This window comes from Micromys minutus, assembly GCF_963924665.1.
Source record: "Micromys minutus genome assembly, chromosome: 9".
In the NCBI taxonomy this organism is placed as follows: Eukaryota; Metazoa; Chordata; class Mammalia; order Rodentia; family Muridae; genus Micromys; species Micromys minutus.
Window position 1 is genome coordinate 5,467,264 of NC_137978.1, and position 25,289 is coordinate 5,492,552.

Below are 25,289 nucleotides of genomic sequence, written 5' to 3' on the forward strand. Positions count from 1 at the left end.
TCCCTCCCTTCTACTGAGAGATCAGACCAACTCCATCTTGGCTTTAGGCCCCATCCTAGAGAACTTATCTAAGGTTGAACTAAAGTTAACTAACAAGCCTGTACCTAGCACTAGTCTCCAGGTTACTCCCTAACTACCACCGATCAAGAAGAAAGCAGAAGTTACAGTTGTACCTAAAGATATTTACTTATAAAAGTTTATGTTTGGTTCTCAGCACTAGCCAATCATTTTAAAGGGCAATGAACTCCATAATAGCCCCCCAATCAGATGTGTGGAAACCCCCTTGCTTGTTTCTGTGCCTCTATAAATGCTTGCTTGAAACTGGGCTCGGGGCTCACCCTCCCCTCCTGCTGCATCAGTGATGACTGTGTAGTTCAAGCTGGAGCTTGAATAAAGACCCCAGTGTGATTGCATTGGGATTGGCTCCTCGGTGGTCTTCTGGGGTTTGAAAAATGAGCACAGTACTACTTCCTGTGTATCTGTCCTCCTGATTTCCTCTTATTCTCTGTGTTCCCCCCAGCACCCCCATGTTCCCTCTCTACCAGTTGTTTGCTCTGCCTCTTGACCTATGGTTGACTTTATTTAATTTAAAATAAACTGAAAACTATTGGATTAAAGGTGTGTGCTAAGGTTGAGCCAAACTACAACTAGCAACAGTTTTTTCCAGTAAATAACACAATCTTGGGGTTCAAATATTCTGCAACACCTTATTGTCTCCATGAAACACACCAAAATGGGGAAAGGAAACCCCAGAATGAGAGTCAAAGGATGAAAGTCAATTATCAATCAAACAGAAGCTGCAGATAAAATGGGATAGGTGTTCTGATATCTGGAAAAGTAGACTTCAAATGGAAAATAGAAAAGCTAAAGAAGGATATCATATACTATGAAGGGAAAATTCAGCAGGAAGCTATAACAGTTGTAAATATATGTATACCAACAGTGTGACTTGGCTTGCAATTTAATTTAGAAAATTAACAAGAATTTAAAAGTTTAGATAGCTTATGACCCAAAAAGAGTGAGTACTGCTATATCTGAATTGCATCTTAAATCACCTCAAACTGAAAATCAACAGGGAAACTGTAAAGTTATACTATCTCATAGCTAAAATTATATGTATATATATATATATATATATATATATATATATATATATATATATATATATATATTCCATCTAACAGATATGGAATATTACATATGCTATAAATAACCATTTTCTAGATCACAAATACAAAAGAATCTAAATTTCTTGTATTTAATCAGTTTATGCTTGAGTAGCTAATTACTAACATCACAAAAAACTACAGAAATCACACAGATCCTTCAAAAATGTATAATACATGTCTGAGTGACACCAAAGCTACTAAAGAAAGGTCCTAGAATAAAATGAGAACAGAAGCACAATTTACAGGAACTTTTGGAACGCGGATTAAGCAGTTCTAAGCTAAACGTTTATAGCATGAGCATTTACGTGAAAACAGCTGGAAAGGTCTCAGACAACTGAACTAGCCAGCTGTGGTAGTGCACGCCTGTAATCAGGTGGGTCTGTGTGAGCTGGAGGCCAGCCTGGTAGACAGAGTGAGTTCCAGGACAGACAGGGTTACACAGAAAAACTATGTTTTGAAAAGTCAAAATAAATAAATTAAAATATAAAAAATAAATTAACAAAAAAAAAAAAAAAAAAAAACAAAAACCAAAAAACCCTGAACTAACGATGCAAATCAAAGTGTCAGAAAAACAAGAGAAAGCCAAACTGAGAAGCAAGCTATGACAAGGAAGAGTAAAAATTAAAGGGAAAGAAAAAACATGTAGAAGCAAACAAAGAGCCGATACTGTGGTACCCGTTCTAAAAGCATTTGTGAATCCCAAAAGACCACAAAGGAGCCACACAATCTCTAGGGTCTTTATTCAAGCTCCAGTTTGGTCCAACACTGACCGTGACACAGCAGGACGCAGGACAGGAAGCCCAGAGCCCTCAGCAGGACAGGGCTGTATAGGAAATGGTGGGCAAGCCAGGGAGTTTCTAGCTTGGCAGGCATCTAATTGAAAGACTCTTGTAACTTGACAGGTAGGTGCTCTGACTCAAAACTATGAACAATCACAAAGGGTCTGAATGTACACCTGGAACTATCAGACTAATCTTGATTGGCTGTAGCTAGGGAGTAACTCTGGGGTATGGGCCAGAGAAAAACTATGTGGTTCTTCCTGGAACTTGGGTGCAGCTGAGGTTCAGTTGCAGGTCAAGTTCTCAGGCTCTTTTTCTTTTAAAATGAAGACCAATCCCAAGATAAGAGTAGGTTTAACCTCCCAGTACTTTGAGAGAAACACACTCAAGATTGGCAAACCCCTGGACTATCTGACAAAAAGGGAAAAAAAAGAATCAAATAAAATTATTGTTAAGGGGTAGGATGGGAGTTGGTAGACCTGATTCTAATGAAATTTAGAGGATCATTAGGGAGTACATTAAAAACTTATATTCAAAGACTATAAATTCTAAAAAAATAAAAGGGGAATTTCCTAGTTGCATTACAGACAAGCAAAATCAAAGCAAGAGGCAGTAAACAGTATAAACGGACCCATTACAAGCAATGGTGTCTAAGCAGTGTTCTATAAATATTTCCTCAAGTTGAAACATTCCCTCCTAGAAGGAGGAGGGAGAGCCTAAGATTCAAGTTCCAAGTGAAACAAACAAGGCTCAGGACACTCTTAACTTTACAGGACTCACCAGGCCCCCGCTCAAGACTAGAAAAGTAATAAAATTTTAGGGAGAAGACAACTGAGCTGCTTGCAAGAGGTGCAGAGAACTCAGTGGTTTTACAAATCATTGCTAGGTGGGCTTCTTGATGACACAACTGGCCTTTGTTACCCACATTCCTATAAATAATTAAGATGGACTTGGATAAAATTGCTTCCTTGCTCTGCCTTCAATGCATATCACTGACATCTCAGGAACAAAGTTATGTAACATGAGCAATGCTCAAACAAGGATAGGCAGAGCCAGTGAAAAATTTGAAGAAGAACAATGTCATGATGCTGTGACAGTGTAAGACTTGTAGTTGAAGCTGTTCCACATGAGTTTGGAACAGTTTAGAGAAAACATGCTATGGCTACCTTTCTGTCTATGGTATGTGATACTTTGCCTCTTTGACAAAGGTGTGGCTGTATACTCCCTAAGAAGGGTGACAGGACATTAAATAAAGGTCAAGTCTTCTGAGAGTATAGTATCTTCTCTTCACTGAACACATTTCTCTGTTGTCACATGCATCCTATATGAAGGAGACACCCTCAAAAGAGCTTATGGACTAAAGAATACAATGCCCCTAACATGTATGGAACAGAATTATAGACAAACGGTGCATCTTCCATGGGCATAACACACAAGGCCTACAGTGATTTGTTCAGAATGAATTTGCCTGTATAAGAGAAGGATTACAATGGGAAAAAGATGTGGAATGCTGCCCTGATTCTCACCCTCTGATTGAGAAGGAAGAGTGGGGGAAAGAGGATGAGGTGGAGTTCTTATAGATTGCAGTTTCTTACCGCTGACTAAATGGAAGAGTACAAATTAGGCCCATGCCTTAGACTTCCTGGGATTCAAAAACTTGGAATCTGCAGGAAGATTTAGATAATTAAAGAGGGAGAAAGTGAGTTAGAAGGGAGAGACCCTTCAGGTCAGACCTCTTTAAAAGAGAGGAAGGGGAGGAAAATCCATGACTCAGCATGCAGACTGGGGTGGGTTGGTGTAGGGGTAGTTTAGTAATGCTAGCGCACAGAATGCTCCTGATGAAACACTCAGCTTCTAAACTAATTGAATTGAGAAAGACTTTTAAACAAGCCATAAAGAAGCTCTCATAGCCCGGTTCTTGAGGCTGTGGGATGTGGGGGAATGCAGAGTGTGGGTGGTGAGCCAGAGAAATGGAGCAGGAAAATCACCCATCCCTCTTCGAAACAAAGGTCACTTAACCTGGGGCAAGATGAGGGAGACCAGTCCCCGATGGAGCAACTCTTACAAGCCTGTAGGGACACCTTCACCATGTAAATATCAGGGACTGGGGACAGAACAGCCATGTTACTGAGGGAGTTTGGCATGTGAGAGGCAGTGCTTCTGGCTCAGCCCATTGGTATTTTCTTTTCTTTTTTCAAGTTCTCTGAGAATTAGAAGAGGAGAGTCATGTGCAAATATCAGCTGTCCAGGGCCAGGCCGGCAGGACTGGCTCTTCCTGCAGCTGAACCTGGCCCTCCCCGAGTGGGGATATGCTACAGGCATTGCTGAGCCCCTGAGGAATAGGCACAGAGGTTTCTGCCCTGTGTTGGGGCACATGTCCTGTGGCAGTTCTCCGCTCCTTCACAGTAGAGGACCTGGCCGCCAGAGCCACCTTTGTCTGCAGCTCCTCCCTAGCTCCAAGCTCGGGAGGGCTGGCACTCATCCCAGGAAGGCCTGGGATGGCAGTGTGGGACAAGCATATGCTGTCACACTCCTTTACAGTGCGTCCTGGTCCATGCTGCAGCCAACCGCTTCAGTATCACTACTGATGTCCGAAATCATGCGGTCCCACTCATCCCCCTCTGAGGGCGCCGAGGGCCCATCAGGGCTGCCTGTGGTCCTGTTCCCATTGGTGGTGGGTGTGGAGGTGGTGCTCAGGGCACGGCGAAGCCTGCCAAAGCTGTCAGTGATGATACCACGGCCGTCTTTCACGCCAATGGTTTCCAGGAAGTTTTCAAAGTGCTGACTGTCCTTCTCAGGTATAAAGGGCCTCAGACCAAGCAGCAGGAACTTGCGGCTGTACCTGTAGAGCTGCTGCAGGCTGATGCAAAACTCATGGATAGAGGCCCCGTTGTGGTATTCATGCAGCTGCAAACTGCTGGGTCTCCTGCGACGACAGCTTGGTACATAACGTGAGCATGTAGTCCTGCCGCAGTTCCGTGGAACTCGGCTCACTCTAGCTGACAGTCTTGCTATGGGGTGATGCCTGCACGCAGAAGGGCAAGGGCGGCAAGACCCCCACATCCCCAGAGTCTGGGAAGCAGAAGGTGCTGGCGTCAGCGTCGTAACTGTCCTTCACGGCCACTTTTGTGGAAGAGTCATCGCTGTGCAGCAACAGGTGGTGAGTGGGTGTGGAGGCCCCATCAAATATTGCTCGGTCCAGAAAGTCGACGGTGGACTCTGTAAACAATCTGGAAGAGCCGTCTGAGCAGGGAGCACAGCTCTTCGGTGGCGACCTTGCTTTCTGTGGCCAGATGACCAGGAAACATGCTTCTATTGGCCCCGCTGCAGTTTCTGACAAGGAACCTGCGCTGAGGCCTCTAGAACTTTCTGCACACAGACTCTGGCTAGGAGAGATGCCTGGGTCCTGGGCTGTCTTCAGCACCACCAGGTGTGCAGCATCGTCTCGGACGTAGGAGACAGCAGCGATGTCGTGGATGGGCACCCTGAGGATAATGTCTTCCTCGTCCCTCCAGGCCAGCTTGACGTTGTAGGCAGACAGACTGAGCACAGCATCGCGCTCCTGAGTCAGGTGACCGGGAAGTTGGTGGGACCGCTTTGCCTTGTCTATGAAATGCAGGATCTCTGTCCTACCGGAAGGGCTCAGGTAGCCGGGAATGGAGGAAGTTACCTGACCTAAATTCTTCACCTCCTTCTCAATATAATCGCTCAGCAGTCTGTCTGGCTCAGGTAACGCCAGGACCACAGTATGTAGAGGACGCCTCTCTGTCACCTTCTCATGGGCTTTCTTATCTCTACTCTTTTCACCTTGTAGGAATACTCGTTTAAATGGAGACACAATTCCAGGCTTCTTGCCCTCGTCCTCCTCCATGTCGCAGAGTGCGGTCCCCGCGGCCTGCCCCGGGAGCCCCACAGCCAGTGGCTGCTACAGGTCGCTCTGGCCCGCCAACCCTGTGCTCACCGCGCCGCTGACCGCCCGCAGTCTCTCAGAACTGTATTTTCATAAAGCACTTAAGGAAGAAATTAAATGAGCAGGGAACTGAGGACCGGCCTGGGGCTTACGTAGCTTTGTTGAGCCATGTGGTGGGCTGAGGGCTTTATGAAGTAGGAGAGGCTCTGGGAGATCTGAATGACTTGGGTAGGCATTTAAATTGAGTTGGAAAAGCACTAAAACAAAAGGTGGCAAGAGAAAGAACAACGCAGACAAATGGGAAGACACTGCCGTTCCTACAACTAGCATCTATGGGAGAGAATCTGTCTATCCCGGTCATTTAAAGGCAAGCGTGGCAAGATTTGTGTTAAGGCAGCTAGCTATAAGGGAGAACAAAATAAATAATTGCTAGTGAGCTGCTAGGGGTTTCTAAAGCCATGTTAACAGTTCATGGCAAACATAGCGTCTCAGTCACTGTTCTAATGCAGTGAAGAGGCACCTGACCATAGTGGCGCTTTAAAGAGAAGCATTTAACTGGGCCCTGCTTACAGTTTAGTCCATCATCTGCACGGCAGGGAGCATGGAAACATGCCGGCAGACATGGTAGCTGAGAGTTCTACATTTGGACTGGCCGGCAGCAGAAAGAAAGAGCCACAGGGCCCATCTTGGACTCTTGCGATTACAAAGCCCACCCCCAGTGAGACACTTTTTCCAACAAGGCCACATCTTCAAATCCCTGTCAATTAATGCCACTTCCTAATAACCATGAATTCAAATATATGAGTCTATTGGGTCATTCCTGTTCAAAGCACCATAACTAGGGTGGCAGTTATTTCTGCCAAGTATGCTGTATATACTTCTCCCCCACGGATACTGAAAGTATCTTGGGGTACAGGCTGTTCACTGTAGCTGGGGCTGGCTGATGAAGAGGCAGGGGCCAGGGTTCTGACTTTGAGCCTGTCAGAACTGGAGATACAGCTCCTGGAGTAAGCATGGTAGCCTAGAGCACAGCCTTACTCCGAGCTGGGCCTGATCCATGCTGAGCAGCCTACAGACTCTAAGGCTATCAGTGATAGACAGATACAGTGGTCCCACAACAGCCCAAGGGGAGGAAGCTGGCTGTGTCATAGAAAGTGTGGATTATAGCAAGCTAGAAGGGCCAGTGTCCTCCACCCATTCTACTGTCCCAGTGTTGCTCTTATGAAGACACACTGACATAACTGATGGGCATTTCTTTTCTGGTGTCCACTCAGCTACGCACAGCTAACTGGCACTTGCTTGGTGTAGGTAGCAATAGGTCTTCAGAGAGCATACCTACCTTACCTGCCTTCTGTAAGACGGTCCTTTTGTAATTCAATGCTGTTTGGTTTCTTACAGACTATAAAGACATCAGAGAGTATTAAAGTTAAGGGATTTAAAGGAAAGAATCTTGCACAGTAGAGCTGGGCACTCCCAGAAGTCTTAAGATGGCTAATTAAAAATACCAGAACCAGGGGATTGGGTTACCTCCCCATGAGCTGCTGGCCAGGTTACCCTCAAGGCCCCACAGACTATCAAGGCTATTACCATTGCTGTGGCTCACGTCAGGACAGACGGCCAGACCTGCTTTGGAAGGCACCACCTGCTTTGGCTACAGGACGTGGATTAATCAGGCTGGGACTGAAACAGGGGTTTTCTCCTTGTTGGCTTACTTTCATAGAGGAAAAGAATTGTTACCAACAGTTTTGCTTGGCTATGGATCCTGGATGCCTTTGTCTTGAATGAAGAGTTTGTGTAAATCTGATCTAAGCCTTCAGCTTCCCTTCCTGGAGGACCAGAAACCAAAGCCTTTAAGAACTTAACAAAGCACAGTTATTTATTGACTACCCGGAAATATGCCAGGCAGCGAGTAATCAAGTTATATAATAAAATTATTTATTTATTTTCCAAAAAACAATGATACATGGAATAGAGTCTCCATTTTATAAAAAGAGTTAATGAAACTCAAAAAATAAATTAAGACCTCACAGCTATCAAATAGCAGAATTATCCTCTGGCCAAGTTAATCCTGGTCTGATTAGCTTCAAGGCACACTACTCACTATTGCTTTTAGGATTGCCTAGGATCACACACACATACACACACACACACACACATACACACACACACACACATACACACACAGACAGACAGACATGTACACATACACACACACACATGACACGGGGACAATGAGGGGTGATAGAGGGATGGATGGTCAGGATAAGTTTTGTCTTATTCCAAACCCTGTACTTTGAAGGCTGTGCTCTACTTATTCACTGAGGTTCTGAATAAAGGGTTTAAAAATTCTAGGGACAGATATACCAAGCATAAAGGTCACTTTGAAGCCCACTCTACTGCCACTCAGGCATCTTCCCAAATGCTCTCCCTACCACACCTCCCATTTTCCTACTATCTACACCACTTCCCCCGGAAGCTGAGTGGCCCTCTGTGTGGCATGAGGCAGGGACAAGTGGTGTGCGCCCCTTCCAGGTTGAACCCTTCATTTCTGTGGCTTCCCTGCTGGCCTGAAAACTAGACTTTGAAAACACATGGTGCAGATGGCAGATCCCCCATTAATCTACAGGGTCCCTGAGAGATTGTCTAGAGCTGAACACCCCTGACCCTCTTGTTCACTACCAATGAGTCCTTGCTGGAAGCAGAGACCTTCTGTTTTGTTGAGCGGTTGACATCTCAGTTAATACTCCCCCTGCTGGGTCTGAAAGGGTAAAGAAAGGGCTCCTGGCGAATCCAGGTCTCGTTTCAATGGGGGGGGGGGGCACACCCTGAGGTTCTGACGCCTGATTCCCTGTAGGATAATTTGAAACTTTTGACTATCATCTTTGGAATGTTATCAGCAAAGTCATTTGTATTTGTGCTTAGAGGTGAACTGATGACTAGGCTCTGGCTTGGAAGAGGTCATGAGGTCATGTAGCCATTTCTGGTTGGCTTTGGTTGTATGTTTCTTTCTTCTTTTGTTTATGTCTAACTTTCCCTCATCAGAAAGAATGCTCATATTTTATTATTTTCTCAGATAACTTGAAGCTCCGCTGATGCAAGACTGATGGCCAGCAGGTGCTTTAAGAAGATGGTCACCTGTCACCTGTCACCTCTCAGGGAAACACAATCACTGCAAGCAGAGGTGGTCCTGGAACCAGTTTCTGACTGAAGTAATTGTGCTCAGGTATTTGCCAGGGATCATTCGAAAGAACTTTCCATGTTCTTCTTCTGTACAAGAAATGGCCATGTCTATTCTTGCTCAGACATTCAGAATCAGCAAGACCACTTTCGTTTTAAACAATTTTCATCCTCTTTAGTTCATACCATAATATAGCTCGCTAACAATGTATTAGTTTCTCACCCATCCCATATAGTCCACTTTATTAGACAAAAGGCATACCTAACATTTTTGCTACATCTGCTTTTTTTTCTTGACAGACATAATGAAATGTCATTGGTTTTTATGAAACTGCACCTTGGGATTCTTAAACACCCCTTTTCTAACTAAGAGCATCTTTTACGTGCCAGTTTGCTATTTTGGGGTTTTTAGTAAATACACAAGCCTTAACGCCTAGCCCATGCTTTGTTCTTACTTTGGGATTGTCAGCTTTCTGGAGAGACTAAAAATATGAAATAATTTTATTTTTCAGTGCAGTGTGTCCTGGTTCCTCTAAGTTTCCTTTAAACACTGCTTGAAGGCAGAATAGTGCCCTTTTAGCCTGTCTCCATGGAGGTGGCAGACACCAGCCTTTGATGTTTCAGGAGCTCTCCAGGGCAAGGCGCACTCAAGGCTGATCTGAATTTAGAAGAATGAAGAATTTCCCAAATCCATATTCTCTGAACAGACCAAATTTAATTCTAATTGGCAGATTTACTGACACAAATGTTTTTAAGACAGGGGGATGCCTGTCTCCAGAGGAGCAAGCCAGTGGCTTCTGAGGTAGCTCTGAGGCTTGGGTCATGGGCAGATTTTTTTGTTGAGGCCTGGGTACACGGGCAGATTTTGGAGAGCCTTTGTCTCTGGTGAGGAAGGAGCTTATAGTACAGGTCATTGCTGCGGGGGAGATTCTGATGGATTTCTGCATTGTTGGTGTTGGGGCAGAGATATGTCTTCTCTGAACAAATGACATTTTTTCCTTCCCCTGGACATGATGCACCATTACTTAGGCATCTTTAGGGGCCTCTGTATGACACAGGGCAGGATGACCCACCAGAACAGCGGGCAGTACCTCTAGGATATCTGAAATCCTGCTGCCAAGCTTCTGTTACCCACAGAGCCCCATCTGCACCATACCCTGCCCTGCCACCCCCTGTCACCATCATAAATAGAACCTGTGCTCCGGGGTCTAAGGGCTCTAGTTAATTAGCAAGAAAATTCAGAAAAGCCTGAAGAAAACAGAAATCACTCAAAATTCTTCCAACAGAAATATCCACTGATTATTTTAGGGGGGATACCTAAGAACCCCCCTTAGCACTGTAGTTTCATGACTTCATTCCCGGGGACTAAAACCTGCTTCTCCACCTCATCACCTCTCTAGGATATGTTTCTATGTCAGTAAATACAAGTGAACTTTGAGGCCTTCTTTCCTCCAGTCTTGCCCAGCTAACAACGCTGCTTCCTGACACCTTGAGTCAGCTCAGGGCTGGAGACCACTGACCAGAGACTGCTTACTTCTCCTTCACAATCTTTCCTCTGGGGCCAAGAGCCTCTGATGGGGGAATCCGGTAAACACTCAGAAGCCACAGAGGGAGCTTCTTTGGCTCCTTATCTGGCCTATTTGGGTACTTCTTTGCTAGATTCCTGAGCTGTCTTATTATGTAGCACCTTGAATTTCTGGCTGAAGCTACATTGTAAGCATTTTGTAACGAAGTTCAGAATATTCATAACAAAGCACTATTAAAACAAACAACAACAGAAGCAGTGACTCTGACTTTGAACCCAAGGACCCTTATTAAAGGGAGGTGTGGCTTCTCATGCAGAAGGGACTGGTACCCTGCTAGTAGCCTCTGTCAGCACCTGCATTGGACTGGGTCATCTTGCCACTGGTTAGTCCTCAAACAACAGCCTGCATTTCCAAATCTGTGCTTCCTTTAGAGTTTTGGTCTTTCTCTCACTGGAGGGTATAAATGCGAGCTCAGCTTCTCCACTGGGCATTGATGGACATGGAGCTGGGTCATTTCCTGTTATTCAGGGATTACCAAGAGCACTTCATGGACTTTGGAGCCAGCCCAGGTCTCTACCAGATGTTGATAGTATCCCTCCAGAAATGTTTCAAAGTATCTCCAGATGTAGCCAACTGTCCCTGTGAGGAGTAGGACTTGACAGAGAACCACCTGCTAAGGAATCAGAGTACTTCAAAGCCAGACCAACCCAGGTTCAAGTGAACTGAGCAGTTATACAAACATTTGTTCCTCGGTTTTGCCATCATTAAAATGGGGGAAATAACATAGCTACCACAGGAGGACAGTGAGAGGGTCATATTTCATGTGGCTAATTAATTAGCAAAATCCTCAGCAAATTATACAATTTCATAGCGATCTTTAAAAGAATTTATATCAACATCTGTATTCTACAGAAGGGAGAATAATTTTAAAATGTTGAGCTTCAGGCTTACTTATTAATTTTTAAAGATTTATTTATTTTATTTACATGTATGAGTGCTTTTTATTTATGTCTGTCCGTGCACCACATGGTGCCTGTGAAAGTCGGAGAAGGTTTCGGATCCCCTGGGACTGGAGTTACAGATGGTTGTGAGCCACCATGGAGATGCAGGGAACCAAACCCAGGTCCTCTTCAAGAGCAGTCAGTCTCTCCAGCCTCCTCACTTTAGATGTGGATCTCTCCTTAAAGTAATGAGTAGGCACATATGTGCCATGGTAGAGGAGAAAAGGGAAGCTGGAGAGATGGACTTTAATGTGGGTATGGGGAACCGAACTCTTGAAGTTTGGGCTGTGGACCTTCGCTTTTAGGGCAGAGTTGTTTCTAGTCCACTATGTTTTTTCCTGTCTGTGTATTCAGTTGCTGGGTGTATCTCAGAGCACTGCCCTCTCACACTGTAACTATGGTGTTCAGTTGCTGGGTGTATCTCAGAGCACTGCCCTCTCACACTGTAACTATGGTTTCAGTTGCTGGGCGTATCTCAGAGCACTGCCCTCTCACACTGTAACTATGGTTTCAGTTGCTGGGTGTATCTCAGAGCACTGCCCTCCCGCAGTGTAACTATGGTGTTCAGTTGCTGGGTGTATCTCAGAGCCCTCTCACACTGTAACTATGGTTTCAGTTGCTGGGTGTATCTCAGAGCCCTCTCACACTGTAACTATGGTTTCAGTTGCTGGGTGTATCTCAGAGCCCGCTCACACTGTAACTATGGTGTTCAGTTGCTGGGTGTATCTCAGAGCACTGCCCTCTCACACTGTAACTATGGTTTCAGTTGCTGGGTGTATCTCAGAGCACTGCCCTCCCGCAGTGTAACTATGGTCTTCTTTATTTGTCCTTTTCAAGTTGTTCATTTTTGTTTCTTCAGTTTCTAAGCCACTCTGGTAGCTGGAACAGTCCCGGGACATTAGAATTGGTATATCTCCACGAAGGGTTGACTCTATCATTATGCAATGCCCTTCTTATGATAAAGTGTCTTTACTAAAAATCTTTGTGTGTGTGTGTGTGTGTGTGTGTGTGTGTGTGTGTGTGTGTGTGTGTGTGGTGCTGGAGGATGAAACCCAGGGCCTTTGCATACTAGACCAGTGCTCTGTCACTGAGCTGAATGGTGTTTACTGAGGTATCGAAGCCACACACTTCACCAACATGGCCATTTCTAAAGCCCTGTGCCTAAGGGAAGGGCTCGTCTCCTGTACTTTTTCCAGGTTTGATGGATAACGGAAGCTTGGTATGAACGCTGCAAGCTGATGCAGAACAAGCCGGAAGGAGGTGACACTGCATCCTACCTGTGCCCCTAGCTTACACAAACCCTTTAACTCTTTGGGGCCTCAGTTTCCTGCGGTGCAGTGGTGAGCTGCAGAGCCCACAGTATTGAGTGTGCTGAGCCGGTGGGTGCTCTGTGGCTCTTCACTTCTTTTTCTTTTAACAGATTTTGTGCTTAGAAATGGGAAGCCAACTGGAACCTTCCTGCCATAGAAACATCCTGGGCCCTACACACATTATTTATCTTATTTGACAACCTGTACAGCTAAGACTCATTTCTGTGTAAATAATTTGCAGGAGCCTGCCTAGGCAGCACATCTTTTTGCAGATACTGACGTTCAAGAAAGCAATGAGTAGTGCCGGGGAGTAGAGGCATTTGGGTTGAAGAATATCTTTGTATACACAGCTTCTGCAACCTTTAATTGATGTCTTAAACTACAGTATATAATTTAGCATGACAGACTTCTTTTGTGTTAATAAGAAGTTACTCAATAATTCATTTCCTAGTCTACTCCCTGTGAATCATGATAAAGTAATGTGGTTTTAATGAGGCTGTAATATGCTTTTCCAAGGGAATTGCACAACGTTGTAACAATTAATGTACCGTGCTTTTAAGGCCTGATTCCCTCAAGAATAAGTGTGGATTGCAACTAAAAGGGATGACACTTTCAGAGCCAAGGAGGCTCCCTAAATGGTGGCTACAAAGCTGCTGAAGAATATGGGGACAAATTGGATGCATTCTTAGAACACATACAAATCTAACGTGTTGGCATATGAGAGGGAACAATGATCCCCCTTCTCTGAAAACTACTGTTCACTAAGGAAGAACTAAAACAAAGAAAAATATGGCCACTTTCAGCACTAATTGCCTTAAATGCAGCAACTAACCCATTCCAGGTGCTTAATGTTACCCTGCTGCTCTGTGGGCTCTTTGTTTGTTTTAATGGGACTAATTTTGTTTTGATGTTAATTGTCCTTTAACATCTTGTTTAATCATGCAAGATGTCCATATATGTCTTGAAAGGAGAGAAAGCCAAACAAACCAGTGCACAAACCCTGCTTTCCATCAGCATATGAATACTTTCCTACTCATAAAGACTTAGCATTTCCTAAGAGAGGCGATTCTGTCATATGCACATGGTGAGAGTTAACAACAAATATGGCGGATGACCACTAATGTTGGTTCAGTTCAATAATCATTCAAGCACCTGTGTCTCCAGTGTGAAGCAAGATGCCACAGGCTGTAAGTTAGACAAGTGTTTCCAGAATCCCACAGAAAACACAAATACAGACACAAATATATCCACAGATGGAGTCCCATGAAAGTTGCTCTTATATTGTAATGATCTCATGTATTCAAAAAGTGTAATCTTTATGTGAATTTTGTTTGGATCCTACAAAACATCCAAATGATGTTTAGATATTATTATCCTGATTTTACAAATGAGTAAATTGTGGGTCAGTGTTGTAGACCAGCAAATGACAGGAGAGAGGCTCAAAAACCAAAGGACTGTCGGCACGATTTTTTCATATATAATGAGAAAGAGCTAAGAATTAATGCACTGGTTTTTGTTTTTTGTTACAACAGCCAGAGCTTATTAAGATAAACATTAAGCCCAACACCTGGCTTGTCAGTCAGGGAAGGTTAGCCTGCCTATGCTGTCTTCTCAAGCTCTGAAGTAAAATTCTTGGTCATGGTATTTGAGGCTTTCTATTCCTGTCTTACCTCGGGTTTGCTCATCCTAACCTTGAGCTTCCATGACACAGAGCACTCGAATTTCCCCATGTGCAATGTCATGCTTTTCCACCTTTGCCCATGTATCCTCTGTCCAAAGGTGAATTGTGCTTTTACTAAGAGTGTGGTGATATCCTGAGGAGCAGACACCTTATCTAGAGGCAGCCCTAAAGTGTCATTGTATTGTACATATTGTTTCATTTGTTACTGTGTGAAATGACATAGTAAGAGAACAAGCCTGTCTTCCCCAGATTCTTCCACTTTGTGCCACAGCCAATCAGCATCTTTCTTTGTTGTTTGTTCTGCTTTGTGGAGGAAGAGGGCGCTGTGCTAACAACAGCCTTTATAGGTGGGTGCCAAAAATTACGTTCTTCCCATCTCGTTGCACAATTCAATGCTCTAACATAGTAAATGACAACTTCATTTTCTTATTTTTGCATGTCAAACCCGTTGGGTTAGCCTGAACTAGAGTATCTTTCTCACATCCAACATTTAAGCACTCAGCAAATCTGTAAACTTCACATTGAAGTCCTCCGCTCACTCAGGTCCTCTCTCCTCACGTGTGGCTGTGTCTTTCACTGATCCTGACTCACCCGATGGCCCTTCTCCTTAGTCTATTCTCCACATAAGAACAGACTCGCTTAAGTCGTGTTAGGTTATGTCCTACCTCAGCTCAAAACATTGCAAAGTTTTCGTGTCTCTTGGAGTTTGATTAAAATCATTAGTCTTAGTAGCAGTAGTAACAGTGTGTGCACCACTGTGCACAGGTGGATGTTGGTGAGCCACTATAAGGAGCTCTTTCTACTTTTATGCAGGTTCCAGGGCGTAAACTCCGGCTCTCAGGCTTACACTGCTGGGTGATATAGTGATATAAATAAAAATGGACTTTGGGATTTCGGAGTAGAAAAACAGGGCTTAATGGGCCATAAGAGTAGGACCATGGAAGACAGGGGTCCTGAGGGTGATTTGAACTGTGGAGGTCTGGCTCAAAGGCTTTCAGAGAAGAATATTTGTATGGCGTAGCCTGGAGAGCATTCTTGTGATATTTTGGCTAAGAGTGTGTCTGCATTGTGCCTTTGTCTGACTGAGAAGTCTGTCTGAGGCTAATTGAAGAGTTTTGGATTAATGACATTGGCAGAGGAAATTTCGGTTTTGTTGTGTGGTTGTTAGTTAGTGCTCACGTTTAATGAAGACCTACAGGGAAAGGAGTCAGCTGAGCAAGGGAGATACAAATGTACAGCTCAAGAAGCAAAGGAGCACCGAGGATTGAATAGAGTTAAACGCCGTGTTAAAAGGGACGAGCAGATTACAGGAAACCCTCATGCTAACTGGAATACGAGAGTGCTGACCTCAGGGCAAGATCCTAGCAGCTGCTCTTTCCAATTTGTGAGAAGGAATTTTAAAAAAGCTTAGAGCCTGGTGTGGTAGCACACACCTTTAATCTTAGCACCCAGACGGCGGAGGCTGGTGGATCTTTGAGTTTGAGGCCAGTCTGGTCTACCGAGTGAGTTCCAGGACAGCCAGGCTTAGAAAGTGAAGGAAACCACCCAAACCCGAAGGCTGGTGAAGATGTAGCTGAACAACGGGGCCATGTTTCAGCCCCAGCAAGCAGCAGAACCTGGTATCTTCCGCTATGTGGTTCTTGCTTTAGAGTCAAGGACATAGGAAAGGGTTATGGAATCTCCCTCCATGACTAAGGAAAGTTGATGAAACCAGGCATATGGCAGGGATATTCTAGCATCTAGGCCTAGAGAGGCTAACGTGTGCAGTTGTGAGGATGAAGCCTGGGTTGCCTTGAAGACCTCAAGATGTTGGAGATGCCAGAACTGTGGGATTCCTGCTGAGACAAACTGCTGACAGGGAGTGGAAGAAGTCCAAGAGAAAGAAGTGTGCTGCAGTCAATAAAGATGAAGGAATGTGGAGATCCGAAGAACATTTTAACATTAGATATTGAGATGCCGAGTTTGGAGTTTGCCCAGCTGTTTTTCAGTCTCGCTTTGGTCCGATGGTTCCCTACTGTGCTCTCTTTTGGAATTATAATGTATATCCTGTACTAATTAGAGTATATAATATATACACAAGTATTTATTCCAACAACATATGTTGAAAATATATGTTCTGTATTTTGTTTTGATTTTATAGACTGAGACTTTTCTCTTTGGCCTTTAAAACAGTGCTGATATTAGGACAGACTATAGTTACTTGAAGTTGGACCGAAGACATTTTGCATTATGACACGGCTACAAGCCTAAGGAGCCTGGGAATGGAATTCGGTCGTTTGAATAAAAAGCATCCACAGGTCCACAGGTCACTATTAGGAGGCGTGGCCTTGTTGGAGTGGGTGTGGCTTTGTTAGAGTGGGTGTGGCCTTGTTGGAGGAAGAGTGTCACCACAGGGTGAGCTTTGAGGGCTCAGTGGTTCACTGTCTCCTGCTGTCTGTGCATCCACAGCTGTAGAACTCTTAGCTGCCTCTCCAGCATCTTATTTCTGCATGCCACCATGTTTCCCATCATGACAATAATGAACTAAACTGCTGACTTGCAAGCTGGGCCCAATTACATGTGTTTCTTCACAGCAATAAAACCCCAAGACATGTGGCAAACACTTTTACCTGCAGTGCCATCTTCTTAACTCTAAAACCAGCCTCTCCATGTCCTGGCTCAGATTGCTCGCCACACTCCTGTTTTGTTCATCCTTAGCTGTAATACTAGTGTTCCCTTCATTCTGGACCTGGTAGGTAGGCTCCCTCCCCAGGGTTTTAAAAGCACTCGCTTTTCCCTGACACAGAGAGGTGGGTTCCTTAGATACTTATATGGCCTATTCCCTCCATTCATGTTTTTCCTTGTAGAAGCTCCCTCATAGGCTGTAGAGCACTGGCCACCCTGGCAGAGGACCTGGGCTGACACTCAACACTCACATGGCAGCTTTAACAGACTGTAACTGCTGTTCAAGAAAACTCAGTACTCTCTCTGCGCCTGTTGGCACCAGGAATACTTGTGATGTACACACATACATGTAGGCACAACATTCATGTACATAAAATAAAAATAAATAATTTTTTAAAGAGACTCCCTGGGTTTCCAACTCAGTTCCACCCCTCTCTCTCCTCACACCTCTCTCTTTCCTCACCTCTCTCTCTCCTCACCTCTCTCTCTCCTCACACCTCTCTCTCCTCACCTCTCTCTCTCCTCACACCTCTCTCTCTCCTCACACCTCTCTCTCCTCACACCTCTCTCTCCTCACACCTCTCTCTCTCCTCACACCTCTCTCTCTGCTCACACCTCTCTCTCTGCTCACACCTCTCTCCTCACACCTCTCTCCTCACACCCCTCTCTCTTCACACCTCTCTCTACTCACACCTCTCTTTCCTCAAACCTCTCTCTCTCCTCACACCTCTCTCGTCACACATCTCTGTACTCACCCCTCTCTCTCCTTACACCTCTCTCTCTCCTCACACCCCTCTCTCTCCTCACACCCCTCTCTCTCCTCACACCTCTCTACTCACCCCTCTCTCTCCTTATACCTCTCTCTCCTCACACCTCTCTCTCCTCACACCTCTCTATCTCCTCACACCTCTCTCTCTCCTCACACCCCTCTCTCCTCACCCCTTCCTCTCCTCACACTTCTCTCTCTCCTCACACCTCTCTCTTTTCTCACACCTCTCTCTCCTCACACCTCTTTCTCCTCACACCTCTCTCTCTCCTCACACCCCTCTCTCTCCTCACACCTCTCTCTTTTCTCACACCTCTCTCTCCTCACACCTCTTTCTCCTCACACCTCTCTCTCTCCTCACACCTCTCTTTCTCCTCACACCTCTCTCTCTCCTCACACCTCTCTCTCCTCACACCTCTCTCCTCACACCTCTCTCTCTCCTCACACCTCTCTCTCCTCACCCCTCTCACTCTCCTCACACCTCTCTCTCCTCACACCTCTCTCTCCTCACACCTCTCTCTCCTCACACCTCTCTCTCTCCTCACACCTCTCATTCTCCTCACACCTCTCACTCTCCTGTTTGTATATCTATAGTCAGGAGATAAGGAAAGTATGGCTTCTCAAATTACATGGTGTATTGTTCCACAGAAGTCTCTTTACTTTGTCTCCCAATACTTAAAGACAGGGAGGCTCCAGGGGACAAATCTGAGAAGGAACACATGCAATAGATAAGGTACACCAGTCACAGGGTGATTGTGCCATAATCTTGTCGGGGTCCTGTATTATGTCTGACTGAGAATAAAGGTAAAAATAAAGAAAAATCTAAGTGAAGTCGGAGACAGAACTTACTACCAAAGGTTGTCTGGAGAGTTGACAACAACAGATCGGCAGAAGCATGGCATGTGGTCCTTTTGCAGGCTGAGTGGACTCTCAACCTGTCAGGGCCTGAACTGTTGGTATCTGTCAAGCTTTCAGCCTTTCCTTGTTTAGAGTCTGGTGGCTGAGGTCAGCACATGTGAGTCCCAAAAGGTGTGATGTAACATTTTCATGGAAAGACCTAGGACACATCAAATTGCTATTATTATTATTATTATTATTATTATTACAGAAAAACATACCACTCACCTCCAGGGCAAACTCTGTTAGCATCTGGACTCACTTCAAAGTCATATAACAGGACTGGCCATAACTCAGAGGCAAAGTGCATCTCAACATTCTAAAATCCCTGGGTTCTGTCTCAGTACCAGAAGGAGGAAGCTACAAGGTACATGATTACCTAACTGTATATTTTTCCTCACAATACTCACTACTGCCTTCCTATTATACACTGGTACATTTTTTGTTATTTGTTTATTATAAATTATATATTATATAGAAATATTATATAAAATGTGATATTTTACTATAAAAGCAGAGTTACTTCTTGTGTGGATAGAGCCTTCCTTTGTTTACATTAAAGAATCTCCTGGAGCTGGAATGGTATCTGCATGTGGGAGGCATTATAGCACCTATATACTGAATAGATCAATGAATTGATCACTCTGGAAAAAAATTAAAAATGAGCAATTATTTAGGGATTTGAGAAATGCGTCACAATCTGAGAAATACATCCACAATGTGTCATCACAATGATACATTGAGATGACATTTCAGAGAGCTACCTGGGGCTTTTAAAAGTCCCTAAAGTAAAAGATAAATATCTCTTTGATCCAAGCGTCTTAGTTTCTAGTTTTTTATACCAAACCTATTTTGCAAGAATACACAGCCATGACTAGTAATTTTATTTTTGAGACAGGAGTTCATACAGCTCAGCCTGGCTTTGAGCTAGCTATGCTCTGAGCACAGTTTTGTTCCCGATCTGTCTGCCTCTACCTCCCAGTTCCAGGATGACAGGTGTGTGGATGCCGCTGTACCAGGTTTATGCAGTGCTGGAATGGAACCAATCTACGCATGCAGGGCAAGCACTCTACCAAATGAGCAACATCTTGTCCTGGAAGTATTTTTAAAGAGTAAAATAAGTCAAAACAACAATAATATCCATCATTAAAGAAATGGTTAAATAACCCCCATGCCTTGGAAAAGGCCACTGGAAGCCAATGGAGCAGATCTTCGTTGGTACAGTCTATTGTATGCTTTTGGGGAAGGGACACATAGGAAACACAGTGTGTGCTTGTGATGTCCTTTGGACTTTTCCCAAAATAACTTCATATAGAGCTGCAGGGATGCTACCCACTATTGTACTTGATTTGCTGGTGAGCTCTGATGAGTGTGAAGATGACTTTGCTTTCTGACCCAACCACCTCCATATTTTTTGCACATTTCTATTATAAATTATCTATATAGTACCCTTATTTTCTTATTGGTTATTTTATATATTTACATTTCAAATGTTATCCCCCTTCTGACTTCCCTTCTATCCCATGCCCCCTCCCCTGTGCTTCTATGAGGGTGCTCACCCACCCACCTACTCACTCCTGCCTCATTGTCCTACCATTCCCTAGAGCACTGAGCCTCCGCAGAATCAAGGGCTCCCCTCCCCGAACAATGCCATCCTCTGCTACATATGTGGCTGGGGCCATGTGTCCCTCTGTTTATTGGTATTCTTTGGTTGGTGGTTTAGTACCTGGGAGCTCTAGGGGCTCTGGTTGGTTGATATTGTTTTTCCTATGAAATTGCAAACTCCTTTAGCTCCTTCAGTCCTTTCTCTAGCTCCTCCATTAGGGTCCACACTCTCAGTCCAATGGTTGGCTGAGAGCATCCACATCTGTATTGATCAGGCTCTGGCAGAGCCTCTGAGGAGACAGCTATATCAGGCTTCTGTCAGCCAGCACTTCTTGGCATCAGCAATAGTATCTGAGTTTGGTGTCTGCATGTGGGATGGATCCCCAGGTGGGGCAGTCTCTGGATGGCCTTTCCTCTAGTCTCTGCTTCACTCTTTGTCCCTGCATTTCCTTTAGACAGGAGCAATTTTGGGTTAATATTTTTGAGGTGGGTGAGTGCCCCCATCCCTCAACCAGGGGCCATGCCTAATCTTTGGATATGGTCTCTACAGGTTCTCTCCCCTGTGTTGGGTATTTCAGCTAATGTCATCCCTGTTGGGTCCTCGGAGCCTCTTGCATCCCTGTCATCTGGAACTTTCCAGTGGCGTCCCCCAGTTCCCCATCCCCCACTGCTACACACCTCCTTTCAATTTCCTGACCATCTGTACTTCTCCCCCATCTCTTCCCATATCTGATTCTGCCCCCCTTTCTCTCCCCCTCTCTTCCTCCCAAGTCTCTCCCTCCCTCTACCTCCCCTGATTATTTTGTTTATCTTTCTAAGCAGGACTGAAGCATCCACACTTTGGTCTTCCTTCCTCTTGAGCTTCATGTGGTCTGTGAGTTATATTGTGGGTTTTCTGTATGTTTTCCTCTGTTGAGGGACATTTGGGTTGTTTCCAGCTTCTGGCTGTTATACTTAAGACTGCTGTGAACATGGTGGAGCATGTGTTCTTGTTATTGTTGGAGCATCTTTTGGGTATATGCCTATGAGTGGAATAACTGGGTCCTCAGGTAGCACTATGTTCAATTTTCTGAGAAACCGCCAGACTGATCTCCAGAGTGGTTGTACCAGTTTGTAATCTCACCAACAGTGGAAGAGTGTTCCTCTTTCTCTGCATCCTCACCAGCATCTGCCAGGGATGGAGAGATGGCTCAGTCATTAAAGGCTAGGCTCACAACCAAAAATTACCTTCAAAGGCCACATTTCTCATGAAGCCTAAAAGCAACAAAGACAGATATAAAGATTTGGTTTGAATATTAGCTTTGTGGTGTGTTAGTGATATGTTGTTAAGGGTTTGTTCTCTTTACACTGGAAACCTGTCTCCATACTGATACACACGAAAATGGAGCAGATCATGAAAGGGATAGGGTTATGGACAGGAGATTCCCAAAATGCAGCTGTGTGTCATTAAATATTGACACTAACAGACTCATAAAATATCTCCCTCTTTATACCCAGGACATGAGCCAGCCAGTCTCTGAGATTGCCACAATTAATTCTATCTACTCAGCCTTCCCAATCAATGCTTTTATTTGAATCGATTCGTGCTTCAAATGCTAGGAAGCTTTCTCCACAGCCACATCCCTGAGGGCCAGTCCTGCACGCTACTGTTCAGAGTTAAGTGCTAAGGCCTTAGACTTTGTTCTGCAAACCAGTAAATAACAACACACAGCACTTGTGGGATAGAAAGTTGCAGAAAAAATGCTGGGCCATGAAGAATCAGGAAAGCCACAGACAGTGACCGAACCAGCCTTTGATGGTAGCAGCTACAGTGACAGCAACAGCTATGGAATTACCCCTTTCCAAGCTTAGCCACTGGTGCTTGCTAAGACTCATTCTGATTCCCGTTTCCTCTGCACTCGCCAGTACCACTGTGCTACAGCTCTGTTTACCAGTTTCTCTTAGGGTTTTATGCTGTGATAAAGCACCATTACCAAAGACAACTTGGGGAGAAAAGGGTTGCTTTCAGCTTCCAACTTTCAGATCACCCTCTATTCTTGAGGGAAGACAAGGTAGGAACCTGGAGGCAAGAACTGAAGCAGAGGCCATGGAGGAGCATGGTTTACTGGCTTGCTTTTCATGGCTTACCCTGCCTGCTTTCTTACACAAGGATGGCACTGCCTCCAAGTACTGGGACCACCTACATCAATCTTTGATCAAGAAAGTGCACTGCAGACTTGCCTACAGGTATTTTCTTAAACAAGCGTCTCTCTTCCGAAATGAGTCTAGCTGGGTCAAGTTTGTAGAAAGTTAACCAACACTCCCCCAAATGCTGTTACCAACTCATTTCCTTCTTCTCAAGATCCAGGGCATTTATTTCCCATTTACTTCAGGAGCCTCATCCTTTTGCAACACTTACTCCAGCATGTCCATCCTCTGTTGCAATGGTCCCTCTTGTATGCAGAATTCAGGATGATTTATGAATGCCATGTTCAGAAGCCTCTAAAATTCAGTTCCTTTGTTTTTCTGTAAGAGAAACGGCAGATTGTGTTAGAGTTTAGGAGACCTGGTTCAAATTTAAACTGTGATTAGCTTATGTGGATTTCTTAACCTCTTTGGTTCCGATTTTCTCTTCTGTAACATGGGATTAGTCATGATGGCTGCCTCTCAAGGTTCTTGAGAGACTCAAATGACTCAGGGCTGTGAGAGCTTGCTGAGCACCAGGCGCTGTGAACTACTACACCAGTAACACTGACACTTATGGAGTAATTCTGTGGATGCCAACCTGACCGTGACTTAGGAGACCTGTTACCACTCTTCTTTCAGGAACTGAGGCATACCTGGCTTCAGTCACATGTTATAGTTAGGTGGTAGCAGATCCGAACACTGGATGTCTCCAGAGCCCAGTGTCTGAGCTTTTTGTGGGATACCACGGTAGTGCAACACTAACCAAATGCAGACACTCACCTAGCCAAAGGCAGACAGACACTCACCTAACCAAAGGCAGACAGACACTCACCTAACCAAAGGCAGACACTCACCTAACCAAAGGCAGACACTCACCTAACCAAAGGCAGACACTCACCTAGCCAAAGGCAGACACTCACCTAACCAAAGGCAGACAGACACTCACCTAACCAAAGGCAGACAGACACTCACCTAACCAAAGGCAGACACTCACCTAACCAAAGGCAGACACTCACCTAACCAAAGGCAGACAGACACTCACCTAACTGTGGAGAGCCGTTTTTGGCACCTCTGGTCAGCTGGTGGCGGAGAAATATTAATTTTTCAGGAAACTTTGAAGCTGACCGTAGGCAGGAATCTGGCTTTTGTGCTGCGCCCCTTAAGGGTTAGAATTAAGCACATTTGCATCTGAAGTTCAGAGCAATTCACTTAGGACTGTAACCTAGGGAAGTACTTTGGCATTTGAAGCTCCTACAGTGCAGTTCGGGACAGGGCAGATTCAGCCAGGGCAGATTCATTGGATGTAAGCTCAGCAGTCTCTCTGTCTTTTGAGACCCTCTTTTGTCCCTGATCCTCACACCTGGCCTCCAGAAGGACGTTTACTGGATCTTTGATTGTTGACTTACTTGGTCCCTGTCTGAGAACTGATGTAATCCTTTTGCATGCAATTAAAGTGGTTTAAAACAAGAAAAATAAACAAAGGTGGAGAGTCAACCTCTAGGTTTCAACCGCAGAGCTGGCCAAAGTCATGTTGCAACCTTTAACTAACTTGTCTTTCTCTTTCAATCCTTGCTCCGGTTCCGGGTGGACCTCTTGGGAGTCTGAGCTGGTCTCGGACACCTAACCAAAGGCAGACACTCAGGCTTCACGGCAGCTCCTGCTCAGTGTTTTAGAATTGCTGCACTTCTGACCTCCTGTCCCAAGAGCCTGCCCGTCTTTCTATTTTTTCTGTAGTGCCAAGTTCTAGCACCCTTGTTGGACTTCCATTTCTGATCACATATAACCCTTGCCCAGAGCCCCTGGTCTAACTTAGGTTCCCCGGTGCATCACAACTCTCACCACTAATGGCAACCTCTTGGAACAGCATCCTCCTCTCTTATAGGCCAGGAGGACCTTCTGAGCCCTCTTTCCTCAGTGTTTAGCCTAATTGAGGGAGCCTAACAACACCTCTTTTTAAAATATAATTTTATTTTTAAATTTTATGTGTATATATGTGTAGGCATGTATGTGCAGCACATGTATCAGATACCTGGAAAGAGCAGGAGAAGGGCATCAGCTCCCCTACAACCAGAGTTACAGGTACCTGGGAACCAAAGCCTGATTCTCTGCAAGAGCATTAGTGTTCTTAACCACAGAGCCTTCTCTGCATCCCCTAATAATATTTTTGAATAAATGAATAGTATCTAATTTAGTACTTTAAAAAATTAAACTTAGTATTCTTTAAAAATATGTGTTTAAGAATTATTTGAAATGGCGAATTGCAATGTATATTTCTTGCAAATTAAAACCCCACCTAGATGCCACCTCATTTCATCAGAACAGCAGTTTCCAGAAGGAGGGAAAGTAAGTCTTGGCCAGAAAGTGGAGAAAAGGGAGGCTTTGTGCACTGTTGGTATAGTGTGAGTGTGCGAAATCATGATGGGTGGCAGTACAGAGGTTCCAGAAAGCCCCAAGCAGAACTGCCACTGCTTCAGTAACCCGTGTCTTAGGGACAAGCATATAGGCCATATTCATTGAGACATTTAACACAACAGCCAACATACGGCAGCATACTCATCTACTCCATCCATGGTCGAATGGACAAAATATGGTAGACAAACACAATGGATTTCCATCACGGTGAAAGGAATCATGGCCG

General features: G+C 44.7%; 1 pseudogene across 1 annotated transcript; it reads right to left on the reverse strand.

Annotated features, from left to right (window-relative positions):
• Nucleotides 1-4,483: 4,483 nt before the first annotated feature.
• On the reverse strand, nucleotides 4,484-5,819 carry LOC308424920 (cerebral cavernous malformations protein 2 homolog; annotated as a pseudogene). Its single transcript has one exon. The product of its transcript is annotated as a cerebral cavernous malformations protein 2 homolog (transcript).
• Nucleotides 5,820-25,289: the final 19,470 nt, after the last annotated feature.